At 56.6% G+C, this 12432-nt stretch overlaps 1 long non-coding RNA gene across 1 annotated transcript; it reads left to right on the forward strand.

Annotated features, from left to right (window-relative positions):
* Positions 1-3586: 3586 nt before the first annotated feature.
* On the forward strand, positions 3587-6442 carry LOC309436396. The gene is made up of 3 exons (XR_014183334.1): positions 3587-3652; positions 5223-5945; positions 6328-6442. It is a non-coding gene; the product is annotated as an uncharacterized lncRNA (long non-coding RNA).
* The last annotated feature ends 5990 nt before the right edge of the window (positions 6443-12432 follow it).

The raw sequence follows: 12432 nt of genomic DNA on the forward strand, positions 1-12432 counted from the left end.
TGCGGGGCCCGGGGGGCGCTGCGTGACCGCCCTCGGTACTGCCGTCTGGTGGCCACATCCCGGTACTGCAGCTGGGGAGCGGCGCCCTGTGCCCGTGCTGGGGGGCGAGGGGGCGCTACCGCTGCGGTCGGGGTCATGCCGGTCAGAAAGGGGGGGCAGCGATCGGACGAGCCGCCGGGAAACAAAGAGGCCCCCGGCTCTCCGGGGGCAGCCCCGCTGCGAGGGGAACGGGCGAGGCAGCAGCAGGAGGTGGCGGCGTCTCCTCGGTCCCGGACACAGGGGAGAGAAATCCTGCCGGCCGGAGCTCCTTAGGGCTCTCTCTGTTCACAATGAATTTATGGGTAGGTGACCACCCGCCCCCCTTTTCAGTGTAAAGCAAATGAGCGCGGTTTGTTGTTCCATTTTAAACGCGGCTGCTGGAAGCCGCGCGGCCAAAGGGCGTGGGGGTCCCGTCAGAGCAGGCGGGTGAGGATTCAGAATGGGCCAATCAGATCGCTCGGGAGGGCTGGAGGGGCGGAGCGCTGATAGGCGGTGAGAATGGCAAGTGATGTGCGTAGGCAGCCAATGAAATTGCCAGAGAGGCGGGCGTTCAGGTGTCCGTACTGCGCATGCCCAAATTGCGCAGTCCTCAGTCAGGTCCGACCCTGAGGCGGGCACCTGGGCGTGGACCGCGGGAAGGCGCATCCAATGGGAGCACGGCGCGGTGGGGTGGAAAGCAGCCAATCAGAGCGCGTCGACTCAATCCCGTTTGAACAGCTGCCTGCCTGGCCAACGCGTCCGTGGTGTCTCGGCGCGGGTAGCGGGAATTAACGGGGAAACGGGGGTCGGGGCGAGGGGGGGGAGGCTGTGGAGCGCTCGTTTTGGCCTCTCCGTCCCGTTTGCCTCGCTCTCCCTCTCTCTGTGTCACCTCGTCTGGCTCCCTGTCACTGTCTTTCTCTGATAAGCTCACCTGCTCTTTGCCGTCCCTTTTTGTGGAATCACAGACTCGTTCTGCTTGGAAAAGACACGTGCAATTTTAAATTTGGGGTTGACTTCTAGGGTTTTTTTTTTCCCCATTAGTGTAAATCGATGGCACGTTGTGCTGCGGCTCAATCCCTGTTCTGTTCCATGGAGTCTTCAATTTAGGATGTTCAGGTAAGAAAGTTTGTCCTTCCAGAAAAGGAACAGTCATTGGTAGGACCGAGAGAGGCTTTGAAGTGCACGATCAGAATTGAAGCCAGATTGCACTTGCCGTTGCTGCTGTCCGTCTTGTTTCTCACTGGTTTCCCCACGGCTCCCTAGTGTTTGGGAGGGGAGAGCAGGCGGGTTAGGATGCAGAGCGGGCCAATCAGATGGCGCGGGAGGGCCGGAGGGCTGGAGGGGAGGAGCGCTGGTTGGCTGCCTAGGCACGTCAGTTGCCACTCTGTCCGCCTATCAGATTGCTGGAGGGGCGGGCGTTAAGGGCTCCGTACTGCGCATGCCCCAAAGAGCGAGCGCTGATAGGCGGAGAACATGGTGATTGGCGTGCAGCCGGCAGCCAATGATGTTGCCGAAGGGGCGGGCGTTGCGGTCTCCCTACTGCGCATGCTCCAATGGCGAGCGCTGATAGGCGGCGAGAGAGGTGATTGACGTGTCCTAGGCAGCCAACCGGGATGCGGCAAGGGGCGGGTGCTGCGGCATCCCTACTGCGCATGTCCAAACCGCGAGCGCCTCGGTTGCGGGGGGGTAACCGGGAGCGAACGGGAACGGGGGTCGGGGCTGCTGCGGAGCGCTCGCTGCGGCCGGTGGGAGAGCGCGAGGGGAACGGAGCGGCGAGAGACGCCGCAGGTGAGTGCGGCCACGGGGACCGTGCCGTTGGAACGGGGGGAGCGGGATGGGCTCCGTTTCCCCCCCGCCCTTACGGCCGAGCTGGCGAAGCTGGTGGGCGGCGTGCGAGCCCGAGGGCAGGTGCGCTGAAGGCTTGCGGGCTCATCCGCGTCTCCCTCCGGCGCAGCGCCCGTGCCCGGTCCGGCAGTCCCTCCGGGAGCGGCGCAGCCCCCGTTAGTGGGGGCGCGTTTAAAAGCGGAGCTGAGGCGCGGTTGCAGGCTCGGTGGTGGGGCGCCGCTTCGGCGGGAGCTCGGGGCGAGGCGCGGCGGGTTCCGTGTCCTGTAGGCGCGGCTTCCGTGCCGCGGCTCTCCGTGTGCTTTTTTGTTTTGTTGCGTTTGTTTTTTGGGGTTTTTTTTTCGGGATTCCGGCGACACGCGGCGCGACCGCTCGCCCGGGGCTGCCGCGGCGGGTCTCGGTGTCGCCGCCCTGTGGCGAAACTCGGGTACTGCAGCGCACGGCCAGGGGGCAGAGACGCTGCTTGACCCGAAGCAGCCAGAGGTGCCAGATAAGAAACACAAGCAGTCAGAGGTGCCAGATAAGAAAGAAACGTCAGAACCGGCAGGAGCTGCGGCTTCATAGCTCCATCAGCGTTGATCTTATGAGTCTGATGTTGATGCTAGTCATTTTGACTTACATTATGCTACAGTGTTCTGTTTGGCACTGCTAGTGGGTAACAAATAATTGTGCTGTACCACAGCACGAGATGATAATATTTTGTAGATTTATACTGCCACAGAATTTGCAAGTATATTGCAAAGGGGGGAATTCAAGAGAAGCTGCCAAGTTAGTGTATGCTGTGATGAAGTTATAGAACTCATACCCTCGTTAAACAGTTGATGTGAGGTAAATGCTTTCTGACCCCCTGCACGCTGAGGGGATATTTTTCACCTTTTAGATCCTTCTGCATGACAAGATGGAGACAGAAGATTAAATAACACGTTGTTTAGAAGCAGAGTGCTTAGTTTCTATTTAACTAATAGGTGTATTGTCAGTGTATTGGCCAGCGTGCCGCAGAGGAGCAGGAGGCGCCAGCCGGCCGGGGGCAGATGCCGGGTGCGTCCCCAGCTCGCCAGAGCTCCCCCTGAGCCTCCTCCCGCGGCCCCGCTCGCCCCGTGCAGCCGCCCCCAGCTGCGGCAGCTCCTGCGAACCCGTCCCGTGTTCCTGGGCCGCTCCCGAGCCCCACGGTGAAGGCGGCAGGCCGGCCCTCGGCACCTCTCCGGTGGCCCGTGCAGAAGGAGCAGGCTCAGGCAGGGGTGAGCTATGGTGCTAACAGCTGCTGCTTCTTCTTTCCCGCTCCCAGAGGCCACGCTGAGGATGCGGCCGTTCGCTGCCACCCCGGGGATGCCGTCGGCTGCGCCCGCCTCGGGCTGGCGAGGCTCGTCTGGCAGCGCGTCGGGAAAAGGGACGGGGGAGCGCGTCCCGTCCGTGGACGGGTGCTGCCGCGGCTGGAGCCGGAGAGGTAAAGAGGAAGAAATGCGGGGCCGTCGGCCCGACGTCTGCTTCCTGCGGCGGGCAAGAGAGGGAGCCCCTCTCTCCGGGTGGCGAAGGGTCCCTCTGCGTGGCGTGCAGCGGGCCAGGCCGTCAACGTGCGCGGCAGGTCCGTGCGCGTATCCTGGAGCGGGACGGCTGCGTGGCGAGCGAGCCAGCGAGGCTCCGTGTCCCCGAAGCCTCGTCTCGTAGCAGCCCTGACACCCCACCGTGTTCTCCTAGGCTGAGGACGGCCGAGCGCCCCGAGGGAGGAGAGGAGGGGACAGGAGCGTCTGAGCTGTTAGAAGCCTCCTGGCAGCCACCGAAAGCGAGAGCCGCTGTGAGTCCCTGGCCCTCGGGCCTCGTGCCCGGCTTGTGTGTCCTGGTGCCTCCCTGCCCCTCCGTCTCCTTTTTCCCCACGCTTTCTCTGGCCCGTTCTTGTCCCCGCTGTGCTCTTGTCCCCGCTGTGCTCTTGTCCCCGCTGTGCTCTCGTGTCCGTGTTCCGTCCCCCCGCTGCGCTCTCGTCCGAGTGCGTCCGTCCCCCCGCTGCGCTCTCGTCTGTGTGTCCCCCCGCTGTTCTCTTCCTCTCTGTGTCTGTACGTGCTGCTCTGTCCCCCGACCTTCCTGTCTTTCTCTTTCCTTCCTCCCTCCCTTCGTCTTCTCTCTCTGTGCCTTTGTCGTGCTCAGCGTTGCTGGCGTTCTTCATTCTGTACGGCGCTGTTCCCGTCCTCGTTCCTGTTCTGAGCCTTCGTGCTGCCCCCCGCCCCGTTTTTCTCTTTTTTTGTTGTTTTTTCCCTGCCCTCCGTCTCTCGGCGGGGCTCCTCATCCCTCTCTTTCTTCCTCCAGCCCCCTGTGCTCCCCGCGGTCTCTCTCGCTCTGCCATCGGTTTTGCCTGTTGCTCTCCCTCTTGCTTCCCGTTGATAGGAGGGACAAAAATCTTTTAGAAAACCCTCGGCATAAGGTAGCAAGACCAGGCCTAACGTAACAGATACCTAACAGAGAAAAACTGGCTCTACAGGGACTGGAGGTGGGGCAAAGCGGGATGTTCTTGGCTCGCAGGCTGGGAAAATGGAACGTTCCACTGAATGGAGAAGGAGCTACTTGAGTAGCAGCACAAAATGACAGTGGGCGTGCTCAAGAAATGAGGTCGAGAAGCCGACACCGGGGCGGGGGGGCACCGGGGACCGCTGGAGACCCTTGGTGGACACGCTGGCACACCAAGGATGGACTGCCAGCGAAGGGTGGGGTTATGGAAAGAGCTTCCGTTTAATGCATTAACTAAGCGCTGGGAGCAAATGAATATCCAATAGGTAGATGTAATCAATACCAAGAAGCGTGAGTCACATGCACGCTCGATTACAGGGGCGATCCTTGAGCGTGCGGTGCGCTGTATTGAAATTGCCTGCCGTTTAACACTTTCAGAACAGTGTTCAAGAGTCTTTTTTGCCGACGTTTTGGTACCTCCCCGCGTCCCGTGGTTTCTCGCTGCGTCCCCGTGTCCCGCTCCCTGCCCGTGGCCGCGTTCCTCTCTGTCCCATTGACCGTGCCGGGCTTTTTTCCTCCGTCTCCGCCCCGCCGCGCCGATTTGTTTCTTCCTCTGCCCTGTTCCTCGGTGCTCTTCCGGCCTCTTTTCCTCTGTCCCCCCCGCTGCTGTGTTCTCTGCCTTGTTTTTTCAGATCCCTGTCCCTGTTTTCTCTTCTCGCTTGTGAAGAGAAGCTGCCAGGGGGCAGAGACGCTGTGTGACCCGTGGGGTTCGCAGTCAGGTCTCCGCGTGTCAGCGTCCGTCCCCCCGACGGGGGTCAGGTCCCCGTTTGTGTGCAGACAACGTCCCTCCCTCGGTGCCTCCTTAGAACGTTTAATGACGTAAATATTGCTACTGCTAACGTTGTCGGTGCGGCTTCTTTCCTCAGTGGATCCGTCCTGCAGTCGGTGGCCCACGAATGCTTGGCAACAGCAGGAGCGGATTGAAAGGACCGGCCGCCGGAGGATGCCGAAGACTCCCGGGTCACTGATGGAAGCAGCTTTGCGTAAAGCAAGGGGTACGTGAAGCCGGGCGTGCGGGGACGGCTGCCCAGCAGGTAATGGGAGCTGAACCTTTACCTCCAGGGACTTCTGCCCAGAAAGCTGAAGAACTTGCTGTTCACGCGAGCTTTAGAGTTATGCAAAGAGAAGAAGATTAATATTTGCACTGATTCTAAGCAGGTTTTTCGAGTGGTGCATGCCCTTGAAGCCATTTGAAAAGAATAAAGTTTATTAACAGCACAAGGAAGGCAGATTGAACGGGACGCTCCAGTTGCTGGAAGCTGTGCTGTTGCTAGAAAAGTTGCCGTCATGCGTTGCAAAGGGCCTCAGAAGGGAAACGCCGATCAGGAAACTGGAAATAAATTGGCAGACGCCGCTGTAAAACCAGCCAGCGAAAGGACAGAGACCGACACAAAAGCCACGTCTCTGATCCCAGGTGGCTGTCTCCTCCAAGCAACATCAGGAAACGGTAACAAAGAGGATAAGAAATTAATAGGAGATTTATAGCCGAATTAGAATTAGGGTCCAAAGAAGCCGTCACTGGCGACGGGAGAGCAGCGGTGCCTCGCGGCGTGAGGAGCTGATGCGCTCTGTCAAGGTTAGACGAAAAGGTAAGAGTGAATTTAGAAACTCTTTGCGAACGAGTGACCCGGCAATGTGAAATGTGTCTAGAAAACCATCTTAATACTGTATACAGGGTACAGAGAAGAGCAACCGGACGAGGGAAATGTACCGGGGCAACACTGGCAAATAGAGTTCTCCAAACTGCCTGGAGAAGGGGGGTGTCGATACTGGCCGGCACGAACAGCTCCCTGCTCAGGCTGGCCAGCAGCATTGCCGTGCCGGGGGGCAGCTGCCGGCCTGTGGGCCGGGGGCTGCGGCTGTTTGGGGCGCTGCCCCCGCTTTGTTTTCCTAGGGGAGCCCCCCCACTTTTGGGGGGTGGTGGTACGTGCACGTGTAAATGACACGATGTTCCTTTTGTTGCCATTTCAGGATCTATAGGCACGGCTGAGATTTGCATGGCTTGGCGTACTGAATGTATTAACCGAATAAAGCACGGGATCATACACGGTACAAACAGCTCCCCCAAAGAAGTGATCCCACCAATGGCCGGTAAGTATAGAATTCCATTTCTGTACTGGGACATGCGCAACTCGTTTTATCTCCTCTGCTATTTTCATTATAGCTTCCCCATTACCATCTATTTCTAAACAACACTCAGAAGTATTCCGTTTCCCACAGACACCCCCTTCTTCAGCTAAAAGATAATCTAAGGCTACCCGATTTTGGTCCACTGCAGCCCTGGTCTGAGACAATTGTCTTGCTATGAGATTCAGTGTCTCAGCTGTCCGGTTGCTTCTTATTTCAACCACTGCTTGCAACCGGATAATTCGGTTCAGCATGTATATTGGGGTACGGTATCCCCAGCTTCCATCTTGGGCCCAGGTGGCTGGATCATAGTATTCAATTATCCTTTTCGCAGGCCATTCATCATCTCTCCAAGTTTGCGTTCCTCCTCTGGGGACATTTGTTAAACCCCTCTTCTCTCTGTTTAAAGTTTCGTACAGAGGTTTCCCCAGATGACTCCCTTTTTCCTTTGGGAAAAGGAAAAATGCTGGTTGAATTATCCCTATTGTACAAGACCCTCTCCATTTAGGCATTAACTCGTTCTAAGCTCTATTCCCACATATCCAAAATAATCCATCGGGGGCTTTCCGTGGTTCGTTGACATCGGTAGAGGCAGGATTCTGCCAAGATCTCCTTAAATCCCCCATTTCCTCCAAGGGGTTTGCTTTGCTTCGATTCTTCCAGCATATCGTTTCATTTCCCAGGCTACAATTTGGAGACCAATATCCATTAGGAGGACAAGATCCTCATGATCTCCCACTTTTATATGAAGTATTCACGTGAATGGGATGTTATACACAGCTGGTCAGTTTCTTCGTCACCTGTTTCTTGTTGCCCCTCTTGCAAGATGTGAATGTGTCCTTAGCAACAAGTTAGCATTCCATTGCTCTGTTTACCACAACATGTATCTGGTTCTCCAGGAAAATGCAGCTAATATGAAGCTTTAGCTGATAGGGAAATTCACTAAAAGAGAAACTTGTTTTGTAACAAAACCAGGAGAGCCCCCCACCGCGAGGGGCATGTTTTTTTCCCCCAGGAGTTCAGGAGGGACCCAGGATTTCTGGGGGGACAGAAATGCCATTTGTGCCGCGGCGGGTCTCAGTGTCGCCGTCCTGTGGACAAAGCGCGGTGCTGCACCCGGCCGCCCCAATGCGGTGCCGCGGCGCGCCTCAGTGCTGCCGCCCTGTGGCGAAACTGGGGTACTGCAGGGCACGGCCAGGGGGCAGAGACGCTGCTTGCCCCGAAGCAGTCAGAGGTGCCAGATGAGAAACACAAGCACTCAGAAGTGCGATGGCCCTGCGAAGGCGAAGGTGATGACCCTGCCTGCCTTTGGGTCCCTGCAGGCTCTTTGGTGGCATCACGGTGCCCGTTTGACCTCTTGCCCCATTAAATTCCCCTCTTTTCTCTCTTCCCCTCAAAACTTCCCCATTTGCTCTTGACACATCCCAGAGGCCTCATTTTTGCCCTCTTGTCTCCTCTCAGGACCCCCCATCTGTTGGCCCCTGTCGAGGGTTTAGATTGCGGGGTGACAGTAAAACCCTGGCAGGTGTATTGTTAACCCCCTCTCCCCCCCACTTCCCCCTTTTGCCCCTCCCTCTCCCCCCGTCCCACTCAGGACAGGCGATCGGGAGGGGGAGAAGGACAGAGAGAAGAGAGCTGGAAATATTAACAATGTTTTACTAATGCTACTGATAAGAATAGAGAAAATAATCCAAAATATACAAAACCAATCTTGAATGTCTCAGCACCTGCAGAGCCGGCACCCGCAGTGTGGTGAGACGGCACCCGCAGTGTGGTGAGCCGGCACCCAGCCGTGGGGTTGGTTGGGCGCGTCGTTGGCGGAGCCGGCACCGACGATCTCTGGACGCGTCGAGGCGCTGCGGTGGGTTTTCCTGGAAATGCCAAGGCCCTGGTGTTTTATGATTGTAACTACTTACTTACTGTAAGACATTTAGAATGAAAACGTAAATAAGAGTAACCAGAAGAGTCTTTGGGAGTAAATAATGCCTGTCATCTACTCTAGCTGTTACTCAAAACTCTGCAGACATAATAATTATCTCCAATTGATGTAGTAAAATTTAAAAGAGTGGAATATAAATACTGGAGCACTAATTGGAAGTAATACCTGTGGAGAAAAAATCTCTAGTTTATAATAAAAAGTAATGTGTGCTAGTTAATCCGGCTGGTAGTAATGTAATGATAAAAATGTTAAAGTGTAAATAAATGAAATTATTTAGGCGTGAGCAATAACTGAATTTAATTTCAGCTCTTACTTCTTGGTGAACTAGGCAGCAGTTATTCCCAGTCTGAATCCTGGTTTAAAAACCACATTGTTTGGAATTCCTTTGAAATGGTAAAGGCAGAAAACTAATGTGGAGTCATTGGTAGCTCCATTTGCACAACCGTTATGAAATAAACTGCAGGCACGAATGACTGCATAGGAAACAAAGTAAGGAAGCTTTAGATTTTAAACAGCATTGGAAAGTAATGGGGAGCGTTTAGTATTTAAATTATAACAGAGCCATGAGATTGGAGGCAACAAAGCTCAGAACCAAACGGAGTCAAAACGTTACTTTTTTTTTTTTTTTTTTTTTTTTCAAGAGAAGTAAAAAGGAACCACTAAGTAGCGGCTGTTTCTAAATGGTGAGGATTGAGAATGGGCCAATCAGATCGCTTGGGAGGGCTGGAGGGGCGGAGCGCTGATAGGCGGGGAGAATGGCAATCGATGTGCGTAGGCAGCCAATCAGGTTGCCGGAGGGGCGGGCGTTGGGGTGTCCGTACTGCGCATGCCCAAAGTGCGCAGTCCTCAGTCAGGTCCGACGTGAGGCGGGCACCTGGGCGCGGACCGCGGAAGGCGCATCCAATAGGAGGACGGCGCGGTGGGGTGGAAAGCAGCCAATCAGAGTGCGCCGACTCAATCCCGTTTGAACAGCTGCCTGCCTTGCAAACGCGTCCGTGGTGTCTCGGGGCGAGGCGGGGGAGGCTGTGGAGCGCTCATTTTGGCCTCTCCGTCCCGTTTGCCTCGCTCTCCCTCTCTCTGTGTCACCTTGTCTGGCTCCCTGTCACTGTCTTTCTCTGATAAGCTGACCTGCTCTTTGCCCTCCTTTTTTGTGGAATCACAGGCTCATTCTGCTTGGAAAAGACACGTGCAATTTTAAATTTGGGGTTGACTTCTAGGGGTTTTTTTCCCCATTAGTGTAAATCGATGGCACGTTGTGCTGCGGCTCAATCCCCGTTCTGTTCCGTGGAGTCTTCAATTTAGGATGTTCAGGTAAGAAAGTTTGTCCTTCCAGAAAAGGAACAGTCATTGGTAGGACTGAGAGAGGCTTTGAAGTGCACGATCAGAATTGAAGCCAGATTGCACTTGCCGTTGCTGCTGTCCGTCTTGTCTCTCACTGGTTTCCCCACGGCTCCCTAGTGTTTGGGCATGTTTTTTCCCCAAGGAGAGGCCGTGCGGGTGAGGATTGAGAGTTGGGCGGGGAATAACCTAATGAAATTTAACAAGGGCAAGTGTAGAGTCCTGCATCTGGGCAGGAACAACCCCAGGTTCCAGTATAGGTTGGGAGATTACATATTAGAGAGCAGTGTAGGGGAAAGGGACCCGGGGGTCCTGGTGGACAACAGGATGACCATGAGCCAGCACTGTGCCCTTGTGGCCAGGAAGGCCAATGGCATCCTGGGGTGTATTAGAAGGGGGGTGGTTAGTAGATCGAGAGAGGTCCTCCTTCCCCTCTACTCCACCCTGGTGAGACCACATCTGGAATATTGTGTCCAGTTCTGGGCCCCTCAGTTCAAGAAGGACAGGGAACTGCTGGAGAAGGTCCAGCGTAGGGCAACGAAGATGATTAAGGGAGTGGAGCACCTCCCTTATGAAGAAAGGCTGAGGGAGCTGGGTCTCTTTAGTTTGGAGAAGAGGAGACTAAGGGGGGACCTTATTAACGTTTATAAATATATAAAGGGTGAGTGCCATGAGGATGGAGCCAGGCTCTTCTCGGTGGCAAACAATGATAGGACAAGGGGTAATGGGATCAAGCTGGAACACAAGAGGTTCCACTTAAATTTGAGAAGAAACTTCTTCTCAGTGAGGGTGACAGAACACTGGAACAGGCTGCCCAGGGAAGTTGTGGAGTCTCCTTCTCTGGAGACATTCAAAACCCGCCTGGACATGTTCCTGTGCGACCTCACCTAGGTGTTCCTGCTCCAGCAGGGGGATTGGACTAGATGATCTTTTGAGGTCCCTTCCAATCCCAAACATACTGTGATACCGTGATACTGTGATTCAGAGCGGGCCAATCAGATGGCGCGGGAGGGCCGGAGGGCTGGAGGGGAGGAGCGCTGGTTGGCTGCCTAGGCACGTCAGTTGCCACTCTGTCCGCCTATCAGGTTGCTGGAGGGGCGGGCGTTGCGGTCTCCCTACTGCGCATGCCCCAATGGCGAGCGCTGATAGGCGGCGAGAGAGGTGATTGACGTGTCCTAGGCAGCCAACCGGGATGCGGCAAGGGGCGGGTGCTGCGGCATCCCTACTGCGCATGTCCAAACCGCGAGCGCCTCGGTTGCGGGGGGGTAACCGGGAGCGAACGGGAACACGGGGGTCGGGGCTGCTGCGGAGCGCTCGCTGCGGCCGGTGGGACGGCGGGAGAGCGCGAGGGGAACGGAGCGGCGAGAGACGCGGCAGGTGAGCGCAGCCACGGCCACGGGGACCGTGCCGTTGGAACGGGGGGAGCGGGATGGGCTCCGTTTCCCCCCCCGCCCTTACGGCCGAGCTGGCGAAGCTGGTGGGCGGCGTGCGAGCCCGAGGGCAGGTGCGCTGAAGGCTTGCGGTCTGGAGCCGCGTCTCCCTCCGGCGCAGCGCCCGTGCCCGGTCCGGCAGTCCCTCCGGGAGCGGCGCAGCCCCCGTTAGTGGGGGCACGTTTAAAAGCGGAGCTGAGGCGCGGTTGCAGGCTCGGTGGTGGGGCGCCGCTTCGGCGGGAGCTCGGGGCGAGGCGCGGCGGGTTCCGTGTCCTGTAGGCGCGGCTTCCGTGCCGCGGCTCTCCGTGTGCTTTTTTGTTTTGTTGCGTTTGTTTTTTGGGGTTTTTTTTTCGGGATTCCGGCGACACGCGGCGCGACCGCTCGCCCGGGGCTGCCGCGGCGGGTCTCAGTGTCGCCGCCCTGTGGCGAAACTCGGGTACTGCAGCGCACGGCCAGGGGGCAGAGACGCTGCTTGACCCGAAGCAGCCAGAGGTGCCAGATAAGAAACACAAGCAGTCAGAGGTGCCAGATAAGAAAGAAACGTCAGAACCGGCAGGAGCTGCGGCTTCATAGCTCCATCAGCGTTGATCTTATGAGTCTGATGTTGATGCTAGTCATTTTGACTTACATTATGCTACAGTGTTCTGTTTGGCACTGCTAGTGGGTAACAAATAATTGTGCTGTACCACAGCACGAGATGATAATATTTTGTAGATTTATACTGCCACAGAATTTGCAAGTATATTGCAAAGGGGGGAATTCAAGAGAAGCTGCCAAGTTAGTGCATGCTGTGATGAAGTTATAGAACTCATACCCTCGTTAACCAGTTGATGTGAGGTAAATGCTTTCTGACCCCCTGCACGCTGAGGGGATATTTTTCACCTTTTAGATCCTTCTGCATGACAAGATGGAGACAGAAGATTAAATAACACGTTGTTTAGAAGCAGAGTGCTTAGTTTCTATTTAACTAATAGGTGTATTGTCAGTGTATTGGCCAGCGTGCCGCAGAGGAGCAGGAGGCGCCAGCCGGCCGGGGGCAGATGCCGGGTGCGTCCCCAGCTCGCCAGAGCTCCCCCTGAGCCTCCTCCCGCGGCCCCGCTCGCCCCGTGCAGCCGCCCCCAGCCGCGGCAGCTCCTGCGAACCCGTCCCGTGTTCCCCGGCCGCTCCCGAGCCCCACGGTGAAGGCGGCAGGCCGGCCCTCGGCACCTCTCCGGTGGCCCGTGCGGAAGGAGCAGGCTCAGG

This window comes from Streptopelia decaocto (assembly GCF_964273445.1).
Source record: "Streptopelia decaocto genome assembly, chromosome: 2".
NCBI lineage: Eukaryota > Metazoa > Chordata > Aves > Columbiformes > Columbidae > Streptopelia > Streptopelia decaocto.